Here is a 26,420-nt window from a genome sequence, read left to right on the forward strand (position 1 = left end):
TTACATTTTTAGCACCTTTATTATCCATCCCTGACTCCCACTTCCTGCCACAGAACTAAGCACATAGACACCTGTGTCCAACAGATGATTAACATCTTAATTCTTCCCCTCCTAAAAGTCCCCAGCTTAAAGAGATGAGTGTGTAGCTTCCCCCATCCCCTGGAGACAGGAAGTCCTGAGCCTACCCTTAAACCTTTAGGCAGCAGAGATCATAGCAGAAAGGGAGTGAGGGATGTGGAGGAAGCAAAGTGTTTGCATAGGAATAAGTGAGATGCATCTCCCTTCAGATCTGAGCACCTTAGCAGCTGCTGTGCCCCAAACCTTGCTTCAGTTTTGGTAACTAATTAATGCTTTCTCCTCCCACTGAGGGAGAGAGCAATAAACAAAAAAATTTCTACTGTTTTTGGCCTACCCAGGGACCAACTTTGGGAATATTCCTCTTCTTTCTCATCTAACCTGGAGGAGAAAGCAGCAGAAACATCTAACAATGTCAACCCACCCACAGCCCAATTTTAAGGATTCCTGGGCCCTTTCTTCCCTTGCCTGTAAGAGAGAAAAAAAGCCCAGGGCACTCTTTGGGCTGCTAGTTCCAATCTTACCTCCCAGTCCTCAGCCAACAAGGTCTTCCAATCCTTTCAACCTGTCAGCTACAGTTTCTTTTGATATCTCTCAAATCCCATGAGTCAGCCTATGAGGGTCTCCTGTGTCTCTTCCTGAAAACTATGTTTCAAACGGAATCTCATCCTTGTCAGTAAAATTGATACATTGTTACTGTCTATATTTGTTCACCACTGTCCTGAAAGAAACCATGAATTTGCTGGAGCAGAGATCAGAGTCATTGTTATTATTCACCACAAGGGCACCACCAATTTCTCAGAGGTGACCTAGTAATAGCCACATGGTTGGGACCTCATGTCCAGGAGTTGTATCTCAGGAAACCTGAGATTAAGAATCGGGGTTTTATGTAGAAATAGGATTATCTCCCCTTCCCTCCTCCCCTCTGGAGAAAAGAGAGAAACCCTTGCTGCACAGTCTTTACAGTTCTTTGGAATGTAAATGTAAATCCTCTCCAAAAGGGAGAGGGAAGTCAGCACCACAGAAGGTGAAGCATTTGGCTCTGGAAGAGGTAAGTTTAATACCCTTTGAATGAGAACAGATGGTTCAAGGTCTATCTAATTCCCTTTAACTTCCAAGGCTTGTCCTTTAACCCAGGTGCCAGTGACATTTTCTCAGAAAGCTCTAACCGTGCAGAACCATGAAAATATCCACTTCTTGACAAGGGTCAGTGGTTTCCTGTGTCTGAATGTTGGAGCGGGATTGACCACAACTAGGTAGAAGGGAGTCTTCTGGGGTGAGGGAAGGATTTTAAACTGAATTGTGGGGTCTTGGGTCAAAATGGGGAGCAGGGCTGCTGTTGCAGCATCAAGCCGGTGGCTGGAGGGTATATGAAAATGGTGTTACAGTGCTGCAGGGTTTAATAAACTGGGGTTGTGTTACCATATGTGAGCATGATGATGTGAAAGAGGCCATAAGGCTTCCTGAGAACCTGTATAACAACAGGTGTTTCGCATTAAGAGAACAGTGGACCCAAATGCAAGGCAGCAAGCAGATTTTACCTAAAGAGCAGTGGACAGGGGCACCTGGGTGGCTCAGTCAGTTGAGCATCCGACTTTGGCTCAGGTCCTGATCTCATGGTTCCTGGATTCAGGCCCCATGTCAGGCTCTGTGCTGACAGCTCAGAGCCTGGAACCTGCTTCGGATTCTGTTTCTCTCTCTGCCCCTCCCCCACTCGTGCTCTGTCTCTCTCTGTCTCTCTAAAATGAATAAACGTTAAAAGTAATAATAATAAGGGGAGCCTGGGTGGCTCAGTCATTTAAGTGTCTGACTTCAGCTCAGGTCATGATCTGGCGGTTCATGGTTTCAGGCTCTGTGCTGACAGCTCAGAGCCTGGAGCCTGCTTTGGATTCTGTGTCTCCCTCTCTCCCTGCCTGTCCCCCACTCACTCTCTCTCTCTCTCTCTCTCAAAAATAAAAGAACATTAACATTTTTTTAAAGTAATAATAATAAAGGAAAGAACAGTGGACAAAATATGAACAGGGTAAATTCTATCTTGAACCCTATCTGAAAGAAGTCACTTGGCAAAGAAAAGAGAGGGAAGAACGGGCAAAGGAATAATCATGGAGCTGAAATCTGTGGTTGCAGCTCTCCTCAAATATTTTTGAGAAGTTGGGTAGACCTGAAATGTACAATTTAGAAATATTTGAGCTGCAAATGTACTACTTTAAATAAATGTCTCTTGCAATTTTTAAAAATTAAACTGAAAAATTTTAATAAAGAAGTTGAATTGTGGGGATGATTTCACAACTCATAATGTACTAAAACTCAGTGGGACCCCTGGGTGCCTCAGTCGGTTAAGTGTCCGACTTCAGTTCAGGTCATGATCTCACGGTTTGTGGGTTCAAGCCCCGCATCGGGCTCTGTACTGACAGCTCAGAGCCTGGAGCCTGCTTCGGATTCTGTGTCTCCCTTTCTCTCTCTCTCTCTGTGCCTCTCCTGCTCACTCTCCCTCCCTCTCTCTCTCTCAAATAAATAAACATTAAAAAAAATTTTTTTTTAAATCACTGAACTGTATACTTGAGATGTGGAAACTAAAGGGACCCCATGAAAGACTTTTTTTTTGCCGTGTCTCTTCCTCCTAGGACCTGCATCCCCTGCATTACACATGCTTTAATGTGTCTCCTTATAAAGGCCAAGGAGTTCATGATTTCTTTGGAGTCTTCCAGCACCATAGATAGCATTTCAGGAGTGACTGGACCAGTCCATTTTTCCAAGACCACTCACTACAGACAGCTTGACACGAAGACCCCTGGTGTGATAGGAAAAGATAGGATACAATAGGCAGAGTGGGAGAGGATAGGTCTGGAGGTCCCTGGGTGGGGAAAAAGACATATTATGCAACAATGCTGGGAGTGTCTGACCGCAGCAAACCCCCTCAGGGTAAGGTTCCTCTTAAGAATGTAACCTACCCCACCTTTCCCCCCCCCCCCCACCTCAGTTTTCCCTCAGGAATTTGACCAAAGACCTAAGTATGGCCATAGACCACCCCTCATATGGTGGAAATGAGCCAATCAGGAATGGACAACCCAGCACCTAGAGTTATCCAGTCAATAAAGATAGAACCTGAGAAGGAACAAGGGGGAAGGAAGAGGGGGTGTATGTGGCTGCCAGAACTTTATAAAACAAGGACCTTGGCTATTGTTGGTGGGCGTTCACTTTTGAATGTCCTCTCTCTGTAAAGAGACCTTTCCCACTATTCCTCCTTTCTAATGTATACTCTGATAAACTTTCGCCTGCTGCTCTTTTTATTTTATGGCTATGTCTTCAATCTTCAAAGTGGCAAGACCAGGAATCCCGGGTATTGAGATAAAAATCCTGCAACACTGGCTCCAGGGCATAAGTGACACGGAGAACACCTTGTTTTGACCAGTTCCTGGGAGGACACGTACACCAGACTGCCATCCTCATTACAAACCCCAGACAACGAGCAAAGACAGAGTCTGTCCTTTCCAAGTGTCCCGGATGCTCTATCTGCTCTCCCTATATCTTCAATAAACTCTGCTTTCACTTCCTCTCAGCTCCACTTTTGATTTCTATCCTGTGAGAAGCCAAGGACCCCCTTGGCTGGTCCTGTGGGACCCCCTCTGGGTCCTCGGAGCTGGCCTGCCTACATCACACTTACCGTGGACAAATTGTGGGTATGTGAATTATTCCTCAATAAAGCTATTCAATGCAAGACATACATCAGGAGGATTATTTATAACAAATATAACTTAACAAAAGATCAGTATCCAGAATAGATAATGAGCTCAATAAGAAAAAAGAAAAGGTCCCTCACAAAAGATGACACACTCAAATAGCCAATAAAGATTTAAAAGTGTGCTCAGAATCGTTAGGCATTAGGGAAATACAAAATCATAATTCTATACCATTACACACCCACAAAAAAGGCTAAAATGAAAAAGACAAAACCAAATGTTGGTGAATATCTAGAACAATAGGTGAGAGTGTTCATGGGAGTATACATTTATGCAACTGTGTTAGAAAAAGCTTTGATCATATCAATGAAAGTTGAACACATATATATCCTTATGACCCAGAAATCTCACTCCTGGGTATATACCCAAGAGAAATGTTTATATATGGTCATCAAAAGTCATACAAAGGGATATAACATTATTCATAGTAGATCAACACTAAACACCCTAAATATCCATCAACAATAGAATGAATAAATTATGGTATACCCACAAAAAGAGAACACTTCCCTTCTTCCACTCTTACCAATGCTTCTGACACCAGATATGTGGGATTTTCCACACCAAGCAATTGGCGAACACCAACTGGGTATCCTCCAATTTAACTCAGGTCTGACACAAACTGCCTGGAGTTAGCACAGATTCCACAGGCTGAGGGCTCTCTCCCACAGGACTGCCCTTCCCCCACTTCTGACTCTAATCAGATCCAGGCCTCCTGTACTACTGACTGGTGGCAAACAATGGGGGATCCCCATGACTCCCTCTTAGAGTTTTGATACTTTACTGGAATAGTTTACAGAACTTGGGAAAACAATTTTCTTACTAGATTACTGGTTTACTATAAAAGAAAGCAATTCAAAAACAGCCACACAGAAAAGATGCTCGTAGGGCAGAGTGTGGGGAAGGGCATGAAGCTTGCATGCTTTCTCTGGGTAAACCATACCTCCAGCACCTTCACGTGTTCAGCATCCCAGAAGCTCTCTGAGTCCCATAGGTTAGGTATTTTTTATTTGTTTTTTTGTTTTTTAATGTAGGCTTTATTACATAAACATGATGGATTAAATCATTGGCCATTAGTGATTAAGTAAACTTCCAACCCATCACCTCTCCCTAGAGGTAGGGAGGTGGGGCTGAAAGTTCCACTAATAATATGGTTGGGTCCCCCAACACCCAACCAGCCCTAATCCTTAGGCGCTTTCCAAAAATCACCTCATGAACATAAATTCAGGTGTGGTTGAGAGGGACCTATTATGAACCACAAGCAATGCTCCTTTCACCTTATGGCTCTGGAGCTATTTCAGAAGCCAGGGACAAGAATTAGATATTACAACACAAGATGTTCTTATGGCTTTTATCACTTTGGAAAATATAAGGGTTTGAGGAGCTCCATTCATAAGCTTGAAGGAAGACCAAGATATATTTTTCTGATTAAATCAATGTCGCATCCATATTATGAAATGATATTTCATCGAGGGGGGAGTGTTGGTTGATTACTGGAAGGGGCATAAGTAGAGTTTCTGGGGTTCCATTAATATTTTTTAACTTGATGCTGCTTATGGGAGTATGTTCACTTTCTACAAATTTATTAAGCTACTCTTTTATGGTTTGTGTACTTTTATGTATTTGTTATACTTCTCACCAATCCCACCACTACCAAAGTCCACTATATATGTAGAGTCGACTACATATATCTGCTCTCTCTCTTTCTTTCTCTCTAATAGGTATATAAAATAGGCTTGTCTACTGTACTCACCCTACCTATGACACAGCAATTCTACTCCCAGATATTTACTCAAATCCAGGGATGAAACTTGTCTTGCACACTGTGGTATACATTTAACACTGAATGAAGAACCAAAAAAAAAAAGGCCTAATATACTCACTGAATATTTTGATCACTTTTTTTTTTTTTTACCGTGTTAACCAGCATGCAGAGATTAAGTGGGACCTAAATAAAGATCACACCTGTTACATTACAGATGACTGCCACCAGGTGTCGTGCTAACAGGTTCCTTTCAACTGATTGAAGCGGTAACTAATTTTATTATTTTTAATTATTCAAATCCAAATCCTTTAAAATTAAGTCATAAAACTAGGGCAATGTGAAGAATCATATTGAGTGACAAGTGCAATTATATCCATATATGTACTTCATTCTCAACTGATTCATGTTTAATAATCACAGATCAAATTCAATTCTAATCAAAATTACTAATAAATAGAAATTTGAAATAAAGAGCCATGCATATAGCTCTCTGATTAAATGATACTCTACTGAGAAGATATTAATTCCCCTTGAATCCCCCTCTATTGTTCTCATGTTTTCAGTGACTGTTGCATTTCCCAGCCCTGCTCCACTCCACCCCACCCCCACTTCCTCTGCCTGTTTATCTATCCCCCACTCCTCTTTGGCTCTTTTCTCTTTCTCACATTTACCTTTCCTTCTCCACCTTTCAGGAAATATAACCTGTTTAAAACTGAAGAAACTTGGGGCACCTGGGTGGCTCAATCGTTTGAACGTCCTCCTTCAACTCAGGTCCTGATCCCAGTGTCCTGACTTCTAGCCCACATCAGGGTCCTCTGTCAGCACAGAGCTCCCTTCAGATCCTCTGTCCCCTTCTCTCTCTGTTCCTCTAGCACTTGCACACACACACACACACACACACACACACACACACACACTCTCTCTCTCTCTCTCTCTCTCTCTCAAAAAATGAATAAACAATAACAACAAAAAAACTAAAGAAACTTACTTGTTGGGATTCAACATCAACTCCTGTTAGTTCTGTGCACCTATCTTTCAAAGTCTTTGAGCAAATTTTCATATGAGGATCAATTGTTCCAAATAGCCACCTATGTTCCATCCTAATCTAAAAGTGAAAAAGACTATTGGCCTCAAATTTGTATTTTACCTACAGTCAAAGAAAATGATCATATTTCAACAATAGAGAACTTTATTTACTGTTACCAGATTCTTAAGTATCTTTGTTTATCTATTTGTATGTTTAATTATAATCACATGTTTGCTTGATTATGGTTCCCAGAACTAATTACAACTATTATTGGCTGTTAAATAAGAAAATGTATTTGCAACTCAAAAATTTGTCTTGTTATATTTCCTGGTGGAGAAAGGCATGTGTACTGACAGGATGTTAATTAATTTTAAGTGGATTCGATTGTAAATTATTAGTATTCGTATCATTTTCTGTTTGCCTGAATTGTCAATATTTTTATGTATATGATCATTTTGTAAATAAAATTGATGTATGATTTAATTTTAAATACTTCTGAACAATAAAATGAATCACCATTTTCTATTAAACTGCATTAATCTGTTCAAGCAAGAAAGTTTATTAAATTATATTCTACTAACCTTCAGCATTGATGAACTTGTCAATTACCGAACTTATGCTGGGTTGTAGGATAATTTTAGCAAAATATACTTTGAATTATTCTAAATTGTCTTAGGTTCACTGATAAATTAACAAAACAATAGCTATTTTATGAGCTACCTAATTCAATCTCTAAATTTGACCCATTTCTATTAAAAACAGTTATAGTTGCAATAAACTTCAGGTTATTAACATATTATATTCCTCCTTTTCCCTCTAAACATCATTTGACCAATTTTTTCTACCATGAATTATTCTGTTTCCTTTACAATTCTTACATATATCTTGGGTTTTTTTTTTTTTTTTTTTTGTCAAAATGAAAATGTTCTAATTTTCTCATAACTTGTTAATGCTAATTTACTCCATAATTTATTTGCCCTTTACAGCATCTTTCTCTTGACATTTATCTTAAAATGTCTTTGTAAGCAGCCAGTTACTGAGCTGAAGCATTTCATTAGCTGATTTGGATGCTGTACATTGCTCATGAAATACTGCCAAGTAGATCCTTGGACATTTTCCTGTCATTGCTTGCCTTTTCTCTTATACTAAAAAGTATCATGTACACTATTTACATGCAAAATATACATTTCTGAAATCTGACTTCCAAAGTCTATTTATTATCTCAACTTTAAGGAATGAAGGAATTTAAACACATGGATTTCAACTATTGTTCAAATGTACTAACATCTCTTTATCTTAGGAAATGTGCTATTATTGTTATTATTTACTCTCTCTTTTGAGAACCTTGAAGTATACTTTAAGACACAAGTGTACCTTATAAATAATGAGCAATAGGGTCAAATTTGCCAGACTATATCCATTCACTCCATTCTCACCTCACATTCACAGCATGTGTCATTTTTAAAATTCTCCAGGAGTCAAAAATGAACAGTATTCCTGAATGAACTTCCTATAATTGTGTGTGAAAAAAGAGAGAGTGACTGTTTTATAAAAATATCAATAACTTCATTTCATTTCCTTTTACCCGCTTTCTCTGGGCGAGACAACCAATATTGATATTTCTCTGAGCCAGACAACCAAACTTGATATATAAGTGGAAGAAAAATAGGTAGCTAGAGGCTTCACATTGCTAGGTGTATATCCTCTACAGAGAAAAAAAAAATTACCACTTAAATCCAGATCTTTTATTTATTCCTTTCTTCCAAGATAAGAAACATGAGAACTTTGTAGGAAAATTGTTCTCTTCAACCAGCCACGTTGTACTTATTTTTCTACAAAAAGAAAGTTGGACTAAATCAAAGCAAGACAGCAAAAGGCGAAATTGATTTTTCACAAATCATAATGTTTGAAACTAGATGCCACTGATTCCCTTGAGCTTGACACATGACTTTTGAGTCTCATCTGAGTCTCACATCATCCTTTGGCTGTAGGTGGTTAACAGCAACAAACGATAAAAAGCCTGAAATCAATCAAATGATGAGTTCAACCAATCTTCTCTCAATACCTCACACCTCCTCTTCTGGAAAGATTCACAGCCAGTGGATGCTGCTATTGCTATTTGTTTATAAAAATATAAAGTGATGTGTGCATAATTACAAATAATAATGCAATATTACTATTACTACTGATAATAGACATATACTATGATTTATTATGGTTAATAATAGAGGTATAATTACTAAGAAGTATCTTTAAACATATATCATTGTTAAACACGTAAGAGGAATTAGCTTAAGTTTAATTAAAGCTCGGGAATAGATTAAAATGTTTTTTTAGGGGCGCCTGGTTGGCTCAGTCAGTTGGGCATCCGACTTCGGCTCAGGTCATGATCTCGCAGTCCGTGAGTTCGAGCCCCGCATCGGGCTCTGTGCTGACAGCTCAGAGCCTGGAGCCTGTTTCAGATTCTGTGTCTCCCTCTCTCTCTGACCCTCTCCCGTTCATGCTCTCTCTCTGTCTCAAAAATAAATAAACGTAAAAAAAAATAATTTAAAAATAAAAAAAATAAAATGTTTTTTAAACTGCCTTAGGTGACTTTAAAGCAAACCTAGGTCAACAGATGAAATTAGAGAGGTAAATGTCAGGTCAATATAAGCAAGAACTTTCTAGCAATTAATGCTGCCTTCAGTGGAATATGGCAGACACAGAAGTCTACCTGTGTTTCCTGTTATTGAAAGAAATATAACAGAAGGGGAATCACTAAATGGGAGGGACATATCCAGACTCTGTGGGTTAATGACAGCCAGGAGATTTGCCCACAGCCCAAACTGCTACAACACTTTGGGTCCAAAGCCACCTTCCTTAGGCACCCAGAAAAATGAGCTCCCGCTGTTCTCCAGTCCCATGTTCCTTCCCAGTGGGTATACTAACTGGGCTCAACTTCTCTCTTTAGAACATCACTCAAATTTTCTCTCTTATGCCTTCATCTTTTGTCAATGGCATAAACCTGTCCCAAATTCTTTTCCAAACCTATCTCCAAGGGAGATAGGGCCACTCTAATTATGATTTACTTCATAGTCAATATGTCTTAGCATAATAAGACACTCCTGTTGCCAAGGGCAACCTAAATGCACAATTGTTTCCTTAAAACCTACACTACCTTGTCAAATTCCCTCTGCATCCTTGTCTGGCCTCACTTCTGTGTGATTAAAATGTAAGCATTCTGCAGTTTCCCCCTTCTAATTTTGCCTGTTTTTCACAAGGTGTTGATCTTTCCTTTGATTCACTGACATTAATTTTTATTAATCAATTCAAATACACTTCACCACATTAAAAACAAGATTTTTTCCATCTTTTACATATGTTTCTCTCAAATATTTCATCGCCATTAGAAAAAATGAAGAGACAGAAACTTTAAAATCTATATTTTAAAAACCTATACTGGAAACCTACATGAGCATTACAATCACTTTTTAACTTGTGTACTTTTAGTTTCATCATGAAATCATGTCTCCTTTAAGATACTAACATGTTCAAATTGACTGCCATCATTTTTTCTCCTTTTTAATGTTAAAATTGATATAATGGGCCCCTGTAAGCCCTCTCACAAACTAGCCTCTTTATCTTTTTTCATACTACCTCAGATATTTCTGAAAGCATTTTTATTTTTGATAACATCAAGATATTTTCTAAGTCCATTCTTATTTTCCTGATTTGAAGTGGAGTCAGCTATACTTCAAGGAGCCCGCATTACTTTTAGGGAAGAATATTAGAAGCCATATGTCGACATTAGATCATACATTAGACTATCCCATGTGATTACAAGAAGCAGAAAGGGTGACACCAGAAGACCCAAGAAGCATCTGCTTACATTATTAATGCACATTGAATATTGGATTAGAGAAGTATGTTCACAAATAACATAAAGGTTTGCTATTTTAGCTTTTTCAAAAGTAGGGAAATTGGAAAGGGTAAAATAGCTTACAAAAGTGAAATTTTAAACTGATTTTTCTTAGCATAATGAAACAAATCATATGCAACTACTGGAGTTTGCTAGAAAAGAATGGACAATCGGTAACAACAATGTTTGCCAATAAAGAATTCTGCTTTTTCCTCTTGTATATTAAAAACTGAACAATGCAACTTCAGGAACTTTAACTGGAGTTAGTTCCTTTCTATGAATGATAGGACTTTGAAATAGGTGACCTGGGAAAGAGGTCAGGGGGCCTATACTTTCTTATTCTAATCAATTCATTACTTAAAAACAAAAACAAAAACAAAAAACAGAACTGGTAAATGAAGGAACCAAGATCTCAGAAGACAATCCAAACTTTTGTGACTATAATCACATCTCACAATAAGAACAATTAAGCCCTTGTGTTTTAACCACCTCCTACTGGTTAAAATCTAGACTTCCATCACATCAATTATCTGGCCAAATATCCAGTGGAAATGGGAAAGCTTAAACTAACTTGAAAGAATTTTCATGTATGTTTTCATTTGAATAATATATAATGTAATGGATATTTCCAAAATGAAGTTCCAGAAATACATCCTGAGTGTATACTCCATAAAGTAAAACCTTTAAAAATTACATCTTTTTTCAGGATGTGGCTTTGTGGATTTATGAAAAGTATTGCCCTTTGTTTTAATGTCATATGGAAACTTTAGGGACAGACTATTATTACCAAATTTCATTCAGATGGCAGCCATTTGTATGATGCAGATGTTTGTGATCAAATCTCCCTCAAGAGCTTAAGGTATTGCATCAGACAAGAGTTGGATTCATAAACTTTAGCTGTGTTTCCAAGAGCTGATGTTTCTCTTATTTACATCAACTACAGTATTGTTAAATTCATTCATAGGTATATGCTGAGCATTACATCAAAATCTATCTTCATTTTATTATAACTACTTTTTTGCTTATTAATTAGTTTATCAATGGATAAGATTATTGTCATACTTTTTTTAAGGATTTTTTTTTAATGTTTATTTATTTTTGAGAGACAGAGACAGAGCACGAGCAAGGGAGGGGCAGAGGGAGACACAGAATCGGAAGCAGGCTCCAGGCTCTGAGCTGTCAGCACAGAGCCTGGTGTAGGCCCAGGAATCATAAGATCTTGACCTGAGCCAAAGTAGATACTCAATCCACTGAGCCACGCAAGTGCCCCAGATTATTGTATACTTCGAAGGTAGGATTCTTTATATTTTTTGTTTGATTGTTTTCTAAAAAAAAAAAACTGTAATGGTTTTTAAAGATGTTGGATGTGACAGGGATTTGAATAGTTCAACGATATGTCATTCTTGAAGGACAAAACCTGAAATTAACTGTTAGTATGAAATCAGTAAGAGTTCTTAAAGAAATAAACATCAAATAGAAAACAAATCCCACTAATATTTGGCCATCATATGAGAAGGCAAGGACTTGAAGTAGTTTTTCACTAACTTCTACTTTTCACTGAATATTCTGTGTGAAAAGAACTTGCCTTTTTCTTGTACTAATTTTTAGAAGACTAGATTAAAATATTTTGCATAGTCACTCAAAAATTATATTATCATTTTACTAAGCTGATTGAGAAATGGAATGGAAATGAGAATAGAAAATGAATTTTCCTTCCAAGTCCAATGTAGTTTAGGACTCAGAATAAGTTTCAAAATTATGAAATTGAATTTATATAGGAAATTAGCCCCCTAAAGTTCTCATGTTGAGTGGCTCTATGTACTATTCATTTTGGACAATTAGGCTAACCAAAGTGCTTTCATACCTATATTTTACATACTTTACCTTCATTGTTTATTTCTTTTTTTTTTTTTTTTTTTAACGTTTATTTATTTTTGGGACAGAGAGAGACAGAGCATGAACGGGGGAGGGGCAGAGAGAGAGGGAGACACAGAATCGGAAACAGGCTCCAGGCTCTGAGCCATCAGCCCAGAGCCCGACGCGGGGCTCGAACTCACGGACCGCGAGATCGTGACCTGGCTGAAGTCGGACGCTTAACCGACTGCGCCACCCAGGCGCCCCATGTTTATTTCTAATGCTATTTATGGTTTGATGTTGTCTCCAACAACCACAGTTGTCCATATTTTAAAACTTGATTGTTTTATTACAAACATTGCTTTTTACATATAGTGTAGAGAATTCAATGGTCTTCAATGGTGTTTGGGTAACATTTATGCAGAGGTCAATTTTTATCTTTGATGATAAATTATGTTATTATAACCTGATGCGGTAGCGTACCAATGGAAAACTTTCTTACTGTCCGAGAATTAATGCCTAAGGGTCTATAGTCTGACACCAAGTAACGCAAGTGTATTTTCTTGTTTTCCCAGAATTGGTGCCCAGAAGCACATTCTGATATCAAGTAATTTCAAATTCTAAAATCAAAAACTACCAGCTGTGGGACCAACCACTCTGAAGAGAGGATTTCTGAAAGGTACTATTTCAACACAGCTGGAACCATCCATGTCTCCACTTCCCCTAAACTATACACGAAGAAGGAAGGCTAGAAGTCATCTGTGAAGAGAATGAGAGTTTGTGGAGCAGCTTCCCATACTCCTCCTGTAGGTGAGGAAGAACATTCAAAATATTCTTTCTGATCCTCCATAGTTGAGGATGTCAGAACCACCACCTCTTCCACTACGTTGCGACTACTGATCATCCTTGGTAAAATTTTCTAAGCTACAGAACCAGCAGGATACTTGCTGCCCTAAACTGAAAGCTACTGACAAGAGAAGAGAGAGGCAAGAGAGATGAGGAGAGACAACTTACAGGGGGGGCACTGCCTGTATTCCCACCATATGGTTTGGCAAGGATATCTGTTTCCCACAAGCACAATAGGTGTAAGTTAGAAACTGAGTGATTTTGCTAGTACTCTTCAAGAGAGCTACCAACTAGAACAGTAATCCCCAATTGCAAGAGGTAATAAAGTGAAATCCCCACAGCCAAAATGGGCATAGTTAGTGGTTCAGCCTCAGCTGACTCTTCCAAGCCATGGCACCATAAAGGTCAAGAATCCATTAGGGCTCTTCATAGAACCAATGAACACCTGCCCCTTAGAAAACAAACATTTGGATGCCTACCACAGAGAAGTAGCTACAACTGACAGAAAGGGAAGAACAAATCACCATGGCAAAGAGCATGGAAGAGCATTTTCAACTAATAAACATTGGCCAATTATCCATAGGTAGTTGCACATGGAAAGACATTTTGAGTCTTTTCCCTCTCTGCCTCCACACGAGAGGACTAAGAGCTTGAAAAAGGACAAGGTCGTGAGAGAGTTTGCTCCATTCCCACCATTAAGCACAAGTCCCAAGCCACTAGACTGGACTCTGGGGAAAGGAGAGCTTAAACTGATTGCAAGATTTACATTCTAAAATAGATAAGACTATCAATAACCAGTCTCTTGTATTCTTTTTCTTATGTCAAATACCTATGTACATCTCCTTTGTGAAAGAAAGTTCTGTTTCATATATAATTCTACAGCAACAATTATTTTCTTTTAGTACTTAGAATATATTATTACATTGTTTTCTGGTTTCATTTTCAGCTGTTGAGAAATCTAATTTTAATCTAATTGTTCTTCCTTGGTGATTACTCTGTTCTACTTTCTGATGCTTTCAATAACTCCTTTTCTCATTAATGTTTTCATTTCCCTGTGTGTAGGGATGTATTTGTTTTTATTTACCTCCTTGGGATTCATTGAATTTTCTTTTTGTTTTTTTAAATGTTTATTTTTGAGAGAGAGAGAGAGAAAGAATGCAAATAGGGGAGGGACAGAGACAGAGGACACAGAATCCAACGCAGGCTCCAGGCTCTGAGCTGTCAGCACAGAGCCCTATGTGGGGCTCAAACTCATGATTCGAACTGCAAGATCATGACCTGAAGCGAATTTGGAAACTTAACATACTGAGCCACACAGGAGCCCCTGGATTCATTTTTTCTGAATTTGATACTGGTGTATTGGTGCTTTCATAAAGTCTGAAATGGCAATTATCTCTTTAAATATATCATTTTCACCATCCTTTGTACTTTATTTTTCTGAAACTATCATTAGGAGTATCTGAGAATTCTTCCCTCTGTCCTCTCTTTCATATTTTCATGTCCTTTGCTCTCCTTGCTGATCCTGGATAATTTCTTTGTATCAACCTTCCATTGAGTAATTTTTTCTTCAACTGTGTAATGTGTTATCCATCAATCAGGTTGTTTAAGGTTCATAAGGTTTTTTTTTTTTTTGGGGGGGGTAACTTTGCTTATGTCTTATTTCTTCATGTTTTTAATGACATTTCATTGGGAGATGATATTGATTGGAACTCTGAGAAATGTTTGAAAGCTGTTTTTAAAGTTCCTTTCCATATAGCACATCTGTGTTTTCTTTTGTCAGGCTCTTGGGGCCACTAAAAATCCAGAACCATTTTAAGTTAATTATTGGCTTGGGTTTTAAAGCCACACAGTAGTGTGAATTCATGCTCCAGATCCATATATGTTAAGATGTTCTGGTTAGAAACTCTTAAAAGATTTTTGTTCTTTTTATATTTGTTTTTAATTCTGTTCCATGCAAAGCTAATGTGTTTTAATGTGTACTTAGGGTTTATTTTAATCAGGTATGGTAAGATGACAGACATGGAGATCATTGCCTTGAAGAAGGACTTTATTACTGATAATTCCCCAGAGAATGGGGCATACTGTGCCACACAGAGCCATGTGGAGAGTCACCAGGGTTGGTGAGGAAGCAGAAAGAGCAAGGGAAAAGCATGAGCAGAGGCTTTATCCTGATTTTTACAAGAAGGAAGGAGTAAGACTGGGTAGGCAGGTTGAGCAAGCTTAAGATTACATAGTTTGAATCATTTTGGTGGGCACTGAACTATAAGGGTGGTCCCTCGTTGTTGAATACCTGGTCTTGGGGTCGTTTAAGGCGGGGGGAATCTTGGTTTGGTGTGTGACAGTTACATAAAAGAGGTGGTTGAGGTTATGGACTCAGGGTTGATTGACTTGCATATGAAAGGCATGCTCATGGGCAAGTCATTTGCTCTAGGAATTAGGTAGCTCTGGGATGGGAAGTCTGTGGGATCAGCAAGACTCCAAGATGATGAAGTATTATAAAATATTAAAACAAGCAAACAAACAAATATAACACCCAAGGCTAGATGGGCAAGTATTCTTGACATCTTCCTCTGCAAGAGGATTTCCTCTCAAGTTCAGTCACTGAGGGTATTGTCCTCTGGGAACTAGGCTCTCAGGTTTTTGAGGTTATCTCTGACTCAGCCTTCTATGAAATTCAGGCCCATGGTTTGCCTCCAGCCTGTGTGGGTACACCGGATTTGGGGCGCCTGGGTGGCTCAGTCAGTTAAGCGTCTGATTCTTGATCTCAGGTCAGGTCATGATCTCGCAGTTCCCGAGTTTGAGCCCCACGTCAGGCTCTGCGCTGATCGCGCAGGGCCCGCTTGGGATTCTGTCTCTTCTCTCTGCTGCTTGCCTACTTGTGAGCACACGTGCATGCTCGCTCTCTCTCTCAAAATAAATAAATAAACAAACATAAAATTAAAAAAAAAAAAAATCCAGGCTCAAGGTTACTAGCAACCAGCAGGTGCTCTCCAGGCAAACACTGAGTTCAGTGCTTGCTCACCATTCTGGATATGTGGGGTATTTTTTGCTGTTGTTGATTTTGCCCTCTGATGGCTTTTCTTAATTTACTCCCACATCAGCAATGATTTTTAAAACATTTTCACATTAATTCATTATTTCAGGCATTTGATCCTGGGACGGGTTTCTCTGCTCCAACAGTGAAACATTTTGCTGAAAGTAAAGTCTTTGATTTACCCTTGATTTACATTTTGAGCAATTGCCATGAAAGTGTAATCTACTTGAATTTTTTGACTAAATGTTTTGTAATTTTTATTTTCCCTGAGAAATTTAAATCCTTTCCTGTAGTTTCATACGTTGCCATCTGAAATTTCATTTTAAAATATGAGAACATCTGTCTTCCTTTTCAATATTGAAACTATTTTTGTAAAAGATGTCAATATTTCTTAATAAGCAGATGGAATTTTCCTGTTCACTCACCTTAGAACATAGAAGCCATTGACTCTATCTTCTGAATATTCAATATCTTCTAAATGGGCAGTAAGAAAACATTTTTAAAAGCCAACCAACGAAGATTCCATACACATTAAATAATGATATAAGTGTGTAGTCCGTAAACTGTATTCAGGAAATAAATGAAATTTGAATTACATAGGATATTTCTGCAATTTAAATATCATATTAATTTTATGTTACTTTATTTTAATTCAAGTTCAGATAATACTAAAAAATACAAAAAGTTGCTAAGACAGCTCTGTTATGAGACAACTATTCTTGAGTGTTCAACAGGGCAGTTTTGGTTTAATTTATTGTTTGATTTCTTATTTTAATTAAACTACCTGAAAGCTCCTAAGAGTCATTTCAGCACTTTTTTTTTTTTTACCAAATAATGTTGGGAATTCAAGCAACTATTGTCATTAATTAATCATTATTTCCATGTTCTTAGGAATCAAGCCAGATTTGAGAGCTAACTGGTAAGCAGGAAGCTCGGGAAAGGCCTGTTTAACAAAAGGGATATGAACAAACACGTTTTGTAGTTAGTGTCTATTCTAAAGTCATTTGCCAATTAAGTTTTCTGCCTTGTGAGAATTATAGTATTCTAGTCTATTTATATCAAGATGAGCTGACAGAAGAAAGAGTTCTCAATAAACAAATTTTCCTTTCAGAAGAATTTGGTTCAATCTCAGTGACAATCAAAGATGCACAATTTAAAACAAGATATTTTTCAACTTTCAGATTAGCAAAGTAAATAGTGTGATAATACCAGGGTTAGACAAAGTGGAAGTAAAAAAGATAGTTTTTGCACTGTTTAACTATAAATTGCTACCAGCCGCAGGAAGACAAGTTGACATTATATATCATGAAAAAAAAAATGTTAATGTGTATATTCTCTAGTCACCTAAACTTTCAGAATTTTTTCCTTAAAAAATGATAAAAAAGAAAACAAGTGTAAAGATATAAATACACAAATGTTTGTCCCAATTTTGTTTATAATTGTGAAAGTTTCTAACAGAAGTGAGGTCCTTTACTAAAAACAGGCTAAGGAATTTGCATAGCTCTGCTCTTTGAGGAAAGACATACTTCCTCATGAGCTCTTTTTTTTTTTAATTTTTTTTTTTTTTTTTTGAGAGAGAGTGCGAGTGGGGGAGGGGCAAAAAGGGAGACAGAGGGTCTGAAGAGGGCTCCTAGCTGAATGTGGGTGGGGCTCACACTTAGGAACCAGGAAATCAACCTGCTGAACCACCCAGGAGCCCTTCCCATGAGTTGACTCTTAAGTCACCTGCAATTAAAACTTTTCCTTATGAGGTACTCTTCCTACCCCACCTATTGCATGGTTTAGTTTTCTGCCTTTACTACAAATTGATTTTTGTGGTTCATCACCTCAACACTGACCTAAAACTTATTTTGCTAATAACTTATATGATGTGTAGTCCCAATTTTTTTTCTATTTTGTTTTTATATTTTAGATTTTCTGGCTCTTATTTTCCTTTAACTTAAAATTTTATCTTTACATTTTAATAAAAATTTAACTTTATTTTATATACTTAAAAACTTCTTTTAGTCTTAATAATCTCTCTTAACTTTTTACTTTTTAGACCTAGCTCCTTATCTTGAATCTGTTTATTTTCAAGTTTATTTAGTTTTCTCAATTGATTTTTCTAGATTTTGAAGTTTATATTTTGTCCTTGGAATAAATTCTCTTACCCTAAAATTATATTCTATTTCTGCTTCTTTTGTTTTTAGACTTTGTCTACTTTAAATGTCTGTTTTTCCACTTATTATTTTATTTTAATTTTTTTTTTTCTGTTTTGTTGAACAACCTCATTTCATGGCTCCTGTTCAAGAGGAGAATCCTGGCCCAGCCCACCTGCATGAAGAGGTAGGGGGATTCTGCTCTGGCATCTACCTTGTTAGGCTCCTCTGTCACAGGAGAATGTCATTCTGCTTGCCAGCTCCACTGAAACTTAACTGGCAATTAATTTGAAATGTAACTGGCAACACATACAACTGCAATTCAGTTCCTAACAAAGGCTCATTTGAAAGAAACATGACTGAATGAAGACTGCTTAAAAGTTGTGCAATCCTTCCATGTCTCTTGAAGTGCTTCAGTGTGAATCCCTGGATGAAATCAGATCATCAGAAAACTTGTAGCTGAATTTGTAGTGTTCTTGTACTATCTAGATTGATCATACAAAAACTATACTTTGATGTTCTCTCATTGGTCTATTTTGAGGAATTTTTATAAGAAATTGCCCCAAGGGGACCCCTGAGTGGCTCAGTTGGTTAAGCATCCGACTCTTGATTTTGGCTCAGGTCATGATCTCACGGTTGTGAGATCAAGCCCTGAGTCTGGCTCCCGACTGAGGGTGGAGTCTGTTTAGGGTTCTCTCTCTCCCTCTCTTTCTCTGACTCTCTCTCTCTCACACATGAAAGAAATAAAGAAAGAAAGAAGCAAAGAAAGGAAGGAAGGAAGGAAGGAAGGAAGGAAGGAAGAAAAAGAAAGAATGGAAGGAAAGAAAGAATGGAAGGAAGGAAAGAAAGAAAGAGAAAGAAAAGAAAAAAAAAGAAATTACCTTATGAAAGTGTTAAGAAGTTCCCAGGAGCATAGTGTCCCTAGAGCAACTCTTTCGTTTTTGGTTTCGTATGGCTATTGATACGGTCAGCTCTACCTTATTGACCCTCTGAATTGTGTAACCCATATTGTTTTTTCTTTTTGTTGGATGCTAGAGAACACAGAGTCAAAATCATGGCTCATATCCAACCATTGCACAGTATCTCTTGGCAAACATTTTACTACTCCCTTCTAGTTTCATTTTATTTCTCATTTCAGTATTTCCTCTGCAGTGATTTTCTTAGTTACATATTATTATTTTATCTGGATATATGCACTGTTACTTCACCTTAAAGAATTTCAAAACCTGAAATACCCTGAAAGAGAGAGAAACAAGGAAAAGTTTGGCATTATAACCCCATTTTACACATTAAAAAAACCCAGGACAATGTGATAATAATAGGAAGCCAGACAGTAGCAGACCTGAAATTGGAACATCCACCTTCGAGTGATGAAATCACTTAAAATCCAAGCATCCAAAGCCATCAGTCTCTCCTGGTATAATTGCCAGATTTCCATCAACACTGGGGATCAACCACCAGTCAGAAATAATCAAATTCCTTGTGCTGTTTTCTCTACTTTATTTTGAGTAATATTAAAGTTCCAGAAATATCAGTCTAGGCAAATCCAGTGAGTATAAGTAACTAAAAGTGTTAGCTCCCACCTCTTTGCCATATGTTCAGAAAAATCTCAGACAAGTTCAACTTGATGTTTTGTGAACCACCCATCTAGAAACATTACAGGCTTTACGGGGTGGGGTTTTGTGGCAATTTTCAAGTACACCAGTTTAGTTAAGGATAGGTAGAGGAGCATAACATAAAGATCCATGTAGCCATAAAGATTCATTTTTGCATTCAATATTAAACAAAATATTTAAATAATACCAATAAATATTTCAGGTAGTGGATGAAATGATTCTAGCAGACCCTATTTCTAAGCCACAAAACTTTGAAACTCAACCTCTGCTCCATAGAACTTTCTATTTGTTTTGGAGCTTAATACTGTATAAGTACCATCCAGAGATTTGTCTACATGACTCTTTTTGCTTTGTTTTGTTCTCTGATTATAAAACCAACTATTCTCATTGTAGAAAATTAAAGAAGCAAAACATATATAAATAAAAACATAAACTTAATAGAAACAATTCTAGCTGACATTTTTTCAGCACTTATTTAGTATGAGCACAAATCTAAGCGTCTTACATGCATTCTCTCTACCTCCCAACAACACTGCAAAATAGATACACTGCTTGGTTCTGTTTTATGGCTGGAGAAAACAATGCTCAGTGAGTTGAATTAAGTGATTAAGTGAATGAACCACTAATTACAAAAGTTGTAAGTGGCATTTGATGCATTGCATTTCAATTTTTATCCATTTATTCATTCGTGATAAATAACTGATGGAAGGATAGACATAGAGGCATGGATAGATGGCTAGATAGGTAGATAAATAGATAATAGGTAGATGATAGATAGATATATAGATAGATAGATGATAGAATTTTCTTATTGTTAAGACAATCATGTTTGAAACCTGATTCTGCCACATGCAATTATATAATAAGTAATTTTTTTATGTCTTGAAATTTTACCAAAAATTTAAAACTCTGCAGAGTCAGGATGAATTACATTCAGCTGGAAGGGACAGCAAACCTAACAAATAAGCTTAGCATTCAAAACATGTAAGTGCTTATCCACCTACAAGAATTCCAGGGATAGGCAGATGTGAGACAGGCATAGTTGCTCTTGCTGTTCCTAGTACACAGAACTTCATCCTCATGTTTGTCACCTTGCCGTCATATGGTGGCTGCCACATCTGTAGCTGCCACGTTTCAGGAAAGAACAAGAAAAGGGAAAAGAAAGAGGGGCATGCCCACAGGCTTTGTGTCTCAGAAGACTCTCTCACCATTAGCTAGATCTGTTTCATACAGCATTTCAATTAACTTACTACTGCATAACAAATCATCCCAATATATAAAGGCTACAACACCAACACAATGGCAGACAACTGCCATAAGATGAGTTTCCATAGGGAGACCTAGTCCCTGCTCTGAGTGATCTTATCTGGGACAACTCCACTGGGGCTAGAAAGATCCAAGATGGCCGCATCTAGAAATTTGTCACTCAGCTGGGGTGGCTAGAATGACTAGGGATTGACTTGGCCTCTCTTCTCTTTATAATTCCTCCAGGACCCTTCTGTCTCTCCCCGTAAACTTTTTCTAGTCAGACATTTGGAATCCTTAATTTTTTTTTTTTTTTAACGTTTATTCATTTTTGAGACAGAGAGAGACAGAGCATGAATGGGGGAAGGTCAGAGAGAGAGGGAGACACAGAATCTGAAACAGGCTCCAGGCTCTGAGCTGTCAGCACAGAGCCTGACGCTGGGCTTGAACTCAAGGACCACGAGATCATGACCTGAGCTGAAGTTGGACGCCCAACCGACTGAGCCACCCAGGCGCCCCAGGACATTTGGAATTCTCTACCTGATGGCTGGCTTCCAAAAGAATGAAGAAACAGAAGCTGCAAAGTTTATTGAGACCTAGGTCCAGAAGTCAAACATTACTTTCACACAGTCTACTGGCCAAAGCAAATCATAGAAACAGTCCAGATTTAAGGGTAGAAGAAAATTTTTGGGCTCTTGATGGAAGGAGGGGCATACATATAGAGGGAAGGAATTGTTAGTGGCCATCATTGCAAATAATCGATGACATGTAGGTACTCCTATTTCAGTCACTATTTAAAAAAAAAAAATTAAGTTTATTCATTTTTTTTAGAGAGACAGAGACAGAATGTGAGTGGGGGAGGGGCAGAGAGAGGGAGACACAGAATCTGAAGCAGGCTCCAGGCTCTGAGCTGTCAGCACAGAGCCCAACGCAGGGCTCAAACCCACACGAGACCATGACCTAAGCCTAAGCTCAACTAACTGAGTCACCCAGGTGCCCCCAGTTACTATTTTTAAAAAAGCTGTAGTAGGGTTGCCTGGCTGGCTTAGTCAAAAGAGCATGTGACTCTTGATCTCAGGGTTATGAGTTCAAGCCCCACATGGGGTATAGAGATTAAATAAATAAATACATAAATAAACTTAAAATAAAACTGTAGTAGGTCAAAGGGCAGTAAGTCAACAATGTGTCTCCTAAAATCTTTTTTTTCAAGGAATTCTCATTCTCTCTCTCTCTCCCCCCTCCCTTCTAGCTTTCTCATTCTCTCTAGCTGTTACTCTTGCTTTCTCTGCAACACACCCACACTCGCACACACAATCACCTCAGGTAAAATAATTTTTAAAAAGATTGATTCAAAGTTAAATATATGGTATATACAGTTTAAGTAAAGCTAGAAAAAAATTGCACACAAAGTTTTCTGTGTGTAGTTTGGCTACAGGTAATCTTTTTTTTGTTGTTTTTTTTTTTCAGTATTTTCTGATTTTCCATAATATTATTGTTACTTCTGATTCAGAAAATAATAATAAATGCTCTTTTTTAAAAGCTAATTTCTTACTAATGGTATAATGTTCCATTATATAGATGCCAAAAAGTTATATATACATTCCCTTATAATTGGATATCTAGGCTGTTTATATTTTTCCCCATTAAATCATGTAAAATAAAGGTATTTGAATAAATATAGAAACTGTTTGCAAAAAATGTTATTTCCATTTAGACTGTGACCAGCAGCATATAAAACAGTCTAAGCATATATTCAGCACCATTATGTATTTCAGCATTTTAAAAACTTACGACAGGGGCACCTGGATGGCGCAGTCAGATAAGTAACTGAATGTTCATCTCAGCTCAGGTCATGATCTTATAGTTCGTGAGTTCAAGCCCCACATTGTGCTCTGTAATGACTGTGTGGAACCTGTTTGGGATTCTCTCTCTCTCTCCCTCTCTCTCTGCCCTTCCTGCATGCCCTTACTCTCTCTCAAAAAAAAAAAAAAAACAATTTAAATTTAAAAACTTATGACAACTTATTTTTACTTGAATTTTTTATTAATGAGTTTGATGTTTTATAAAGTATATTTATTGGCCATTTGTATAGTTTCAGGTAGGAATTGCCCACATCCTTTCCAGTTTTTCTATTGGAATGAAAATGTTTTTCATTTATCATTAAAAGTCTTTGTATAACAAAGCATGTTAATTTCTTGATATAATTTATTATATTTTCCTAGTTTCTCATTTGCCTTTTGGATGTTTTTCTCATACAACAGCTTTACAACTTTTTACTTGGAAATTTATCAATTATTTTATTTGTATTTTCTTTTGCATAATATCCTTAGATATTCCTTCCTCATCTGGATATGTTAAATATTTAAATTTTCTTTTAAATTATACTATTTAGAATTTTTTATGCTTAACTTTTGATTCACTTGGGTTTTACTTTGTATATGATGCAATGAGAAAGTTTAAGTTAATACTTCCCCCCCAAAGAAAGGCTATTTCTCAACACCATATACTGAAGAATTTATCCATCCATATCCATATGTATATGTAAATCCTAAAATATCATATATTGTTGTATGTACATATACTCACAACACACGTATGTACTATGGTCTGATTAAATTATTTATAAATTCTTTGTTTTTTATCTATTGATTCTTAAAGTAATGAATGACATTATTTCTAGTTTTGTAATACATTTTAAAAATCTAGACAAATTTTTTTTTAGTTTTCAATTTTTCCTCTCTTAAAAAGAAAAAAGAAAAAAAATTAGCTTCTCTCATTCAATATCATTCCAAATAAATATTTAAATCTTTATTTCAAGGTCCTAAAATGATCCTGCTGTTATTTTCACCTAGAACAAAAGTATATAAATTAATCTGGGAAGAACTGACATCTTTAAAATATTCTTATAAGAAAAATTTTATGTCTCTACACATCAGAACATTTTTCCAGTAAAGTTTTATAATTTAATTGATGTGAATTATGATATTTCTTCTTAAGGTATGTCCCTTGATAGTATTTTGTTACTATTTGGGATGATGTATTTTTCTTTCATTATATCTTGTAAGTGATCATTATCATACTGGAAAGCTATTGGTTTTCAAATCTTTCACATACCTGATCTTCTTAATGAGTTATTCTTTGCATACTAAGCATCTTCAAATTATTTTCTTGAGTATTCTTGGTATATACTATATCGCCAGCAAGTAAACATTATTGTATCAGTCACTGCAAAAAAAAAAAAAAAAAAAAAAAAAAAAAAGTATTACTTTTTCAACTTAATGTCTTATATACATTGGCTAGAATTCCAGAAAAGTATCATGATATATTTATTCATTCAACTAATATTTAGTGAGCTGCCCTTTTCTGGATGCTAATCTGTGCTACAGTTAGGTCATTTTCCAACTTCAGAAGCCCATGCTTGTTTGAAGTTCTAATCCCATTGTAATTATGCCTCCCATATCACTGTTCAGACTTTTCATGAGGAAAATCTCCCTGTCCACTCCCCCTGCCTTTTTTTTTTTTTTTTTTTTTTTTTTTGGTCTTTGTAATCCCAGCACAGAGTCTCAAAGATTAGATAATCATGAAATGTCTGATGAATGGAGAAATGAATGTTGAAATTTGTAGCCCGAGACGTACCTATGGAGAATGAGCTAAGAAGAATATGTTCATTTAGATGCACGATATTTCCATCCACTGAACTTTACCAACCTCCAACCAAAGTGTTATGATTTTGTACAACAAAAATATTAGGAGTACAGCTGAACTGAAGGGACTCATTATAGGGAACAATTGGGCAGTGAAAAAGTAGCCGGAAGCCTGGAGGCTTTATCAAGAACTCTTTTTTTCTACTGCTTACATGCAGGATCATCACACCTCTCTAATCACAGGAAATTCTTAAAAACAAATCCCGAACAACTTCTCTTTGTTATGTTCAGCAACGGGTTAATTATGGGAATGGGAAGAGAAATAGTGGAATAGTGACCTAAATGAAACTAAGGCTTTCAGGGCTGGATGCAAAGTTTAAGCTGATCAATGTTTGGGTTGATCAATATGGAGAATAATGGGCAGAATATATCAAATATTTTGCCTTCATTGTCAAGTAACATCTAGGGTTGTGTAAATGCATTCATCATTTGAAATCTTAATCCCAGGGGCACCTGGGTAGCTCAGTCGATTAAACCCAACTCTTGGTCTTAGCTCAGGTCATGATATCACGGTTTAGTGAGTTTGAGCTCTGCACTGGACTCTGTGCTGGCAGCACGAGCCTGCTTGATAGTTTCTGTCTCCCTCTCTCTGTCCCTCCCCTACTGGTGCTGTCTCTGTCTTTCTCAAAATAAATAAAAATAAAAAAACTTAAAAAAATAACATAACATAAAATCTTAATTCCAAAATGTAATTTAGAGATTGAAGAATATAGACACCAATTTACTGTTGTTTACATGTCTAGTTTTCAATACGTATGCAAAGTCTTTAACAACTCCAGTTGACAATTTGTATATATAATAATCTGGAGGGAGGAAAAAATGGACTCCCTGCTCTAGACTCCTGGTGCTCGAATCAGGTGTCCATGTGTTCAGGTGGGGAGAGTGGGATTTTCAGAACTGGGCTCTGAAAATCCCATGAAAATTACTGCTCTAGATTAATTTTATAATTAATGACTTTTATTCTATGACTAATAATTCTTAGATTTGTGCTTGTTATCTTCCTCATTCTATTCAAGCGAAAACAAGGTTATATTGGAGGTCTTTTTTTGAAGAGTCTTTTGCAAGGTTGGTAGAGGGGGACCAAGAATAAAACATTGTTTTCTAAAAATAGTGACATTTACTTATGAAATTGTGGAATTCTGAGCAAGTATACTCTGGTAACTTTAGGGCTCAAATCCAATAGTTTTTTTTTTTTTTAATATGCTTTATTTAAAATTAAGAAGTGCGTTAAACAGAAAAGCCAGGTCCTTCCTTTTTTGTCTAGTACTAGTGGCTAAATGTTGTATAATTTTCAAAGTGCTTTCAGCATACTCAAAAATAATGAGGTGATATAATAAAATTAATTGTACTATTTTATTGTTTACAATGGAACAAATATATCCTACGTATTCATAATGAAAGATTCTGGCATGCCCATGACACGTAAATTGTCTCATGAGCATAAAAAACTTTTTGTTATTGCCATTAATTATAGATAT

At 36.9% G+C, this 26,420-nt stretch overlaps 1 pseudogene; it reads left to right on the forward strand.

Annotated features, from left to right (window-relative positions):
- The first annotated feature begins 1,010 nt into the window (after window positions 1-1,010).
- LOC123593449 lies at window positions 1,011-2,287 on the forward strand (annotated as a pseudogene).
- Window positions 2,288-26,420: the final 24,133 nt, after the last annotated feature.

Source organism: Leopardus geoffroyi, chromosome B1 (assembly GCF_018350155.1).
Source record: "Leopardus geoffroyi isolate Oge1 chromosome B1, O.geoffroyi_Oge1_pat1.0, whole genome shotgun sequence".
NCBI lineage: Eukaryota > Metazoa > Chordata > Mammalia > Carnivora > Felidae > Leopardus > Leopardus geoffroyi.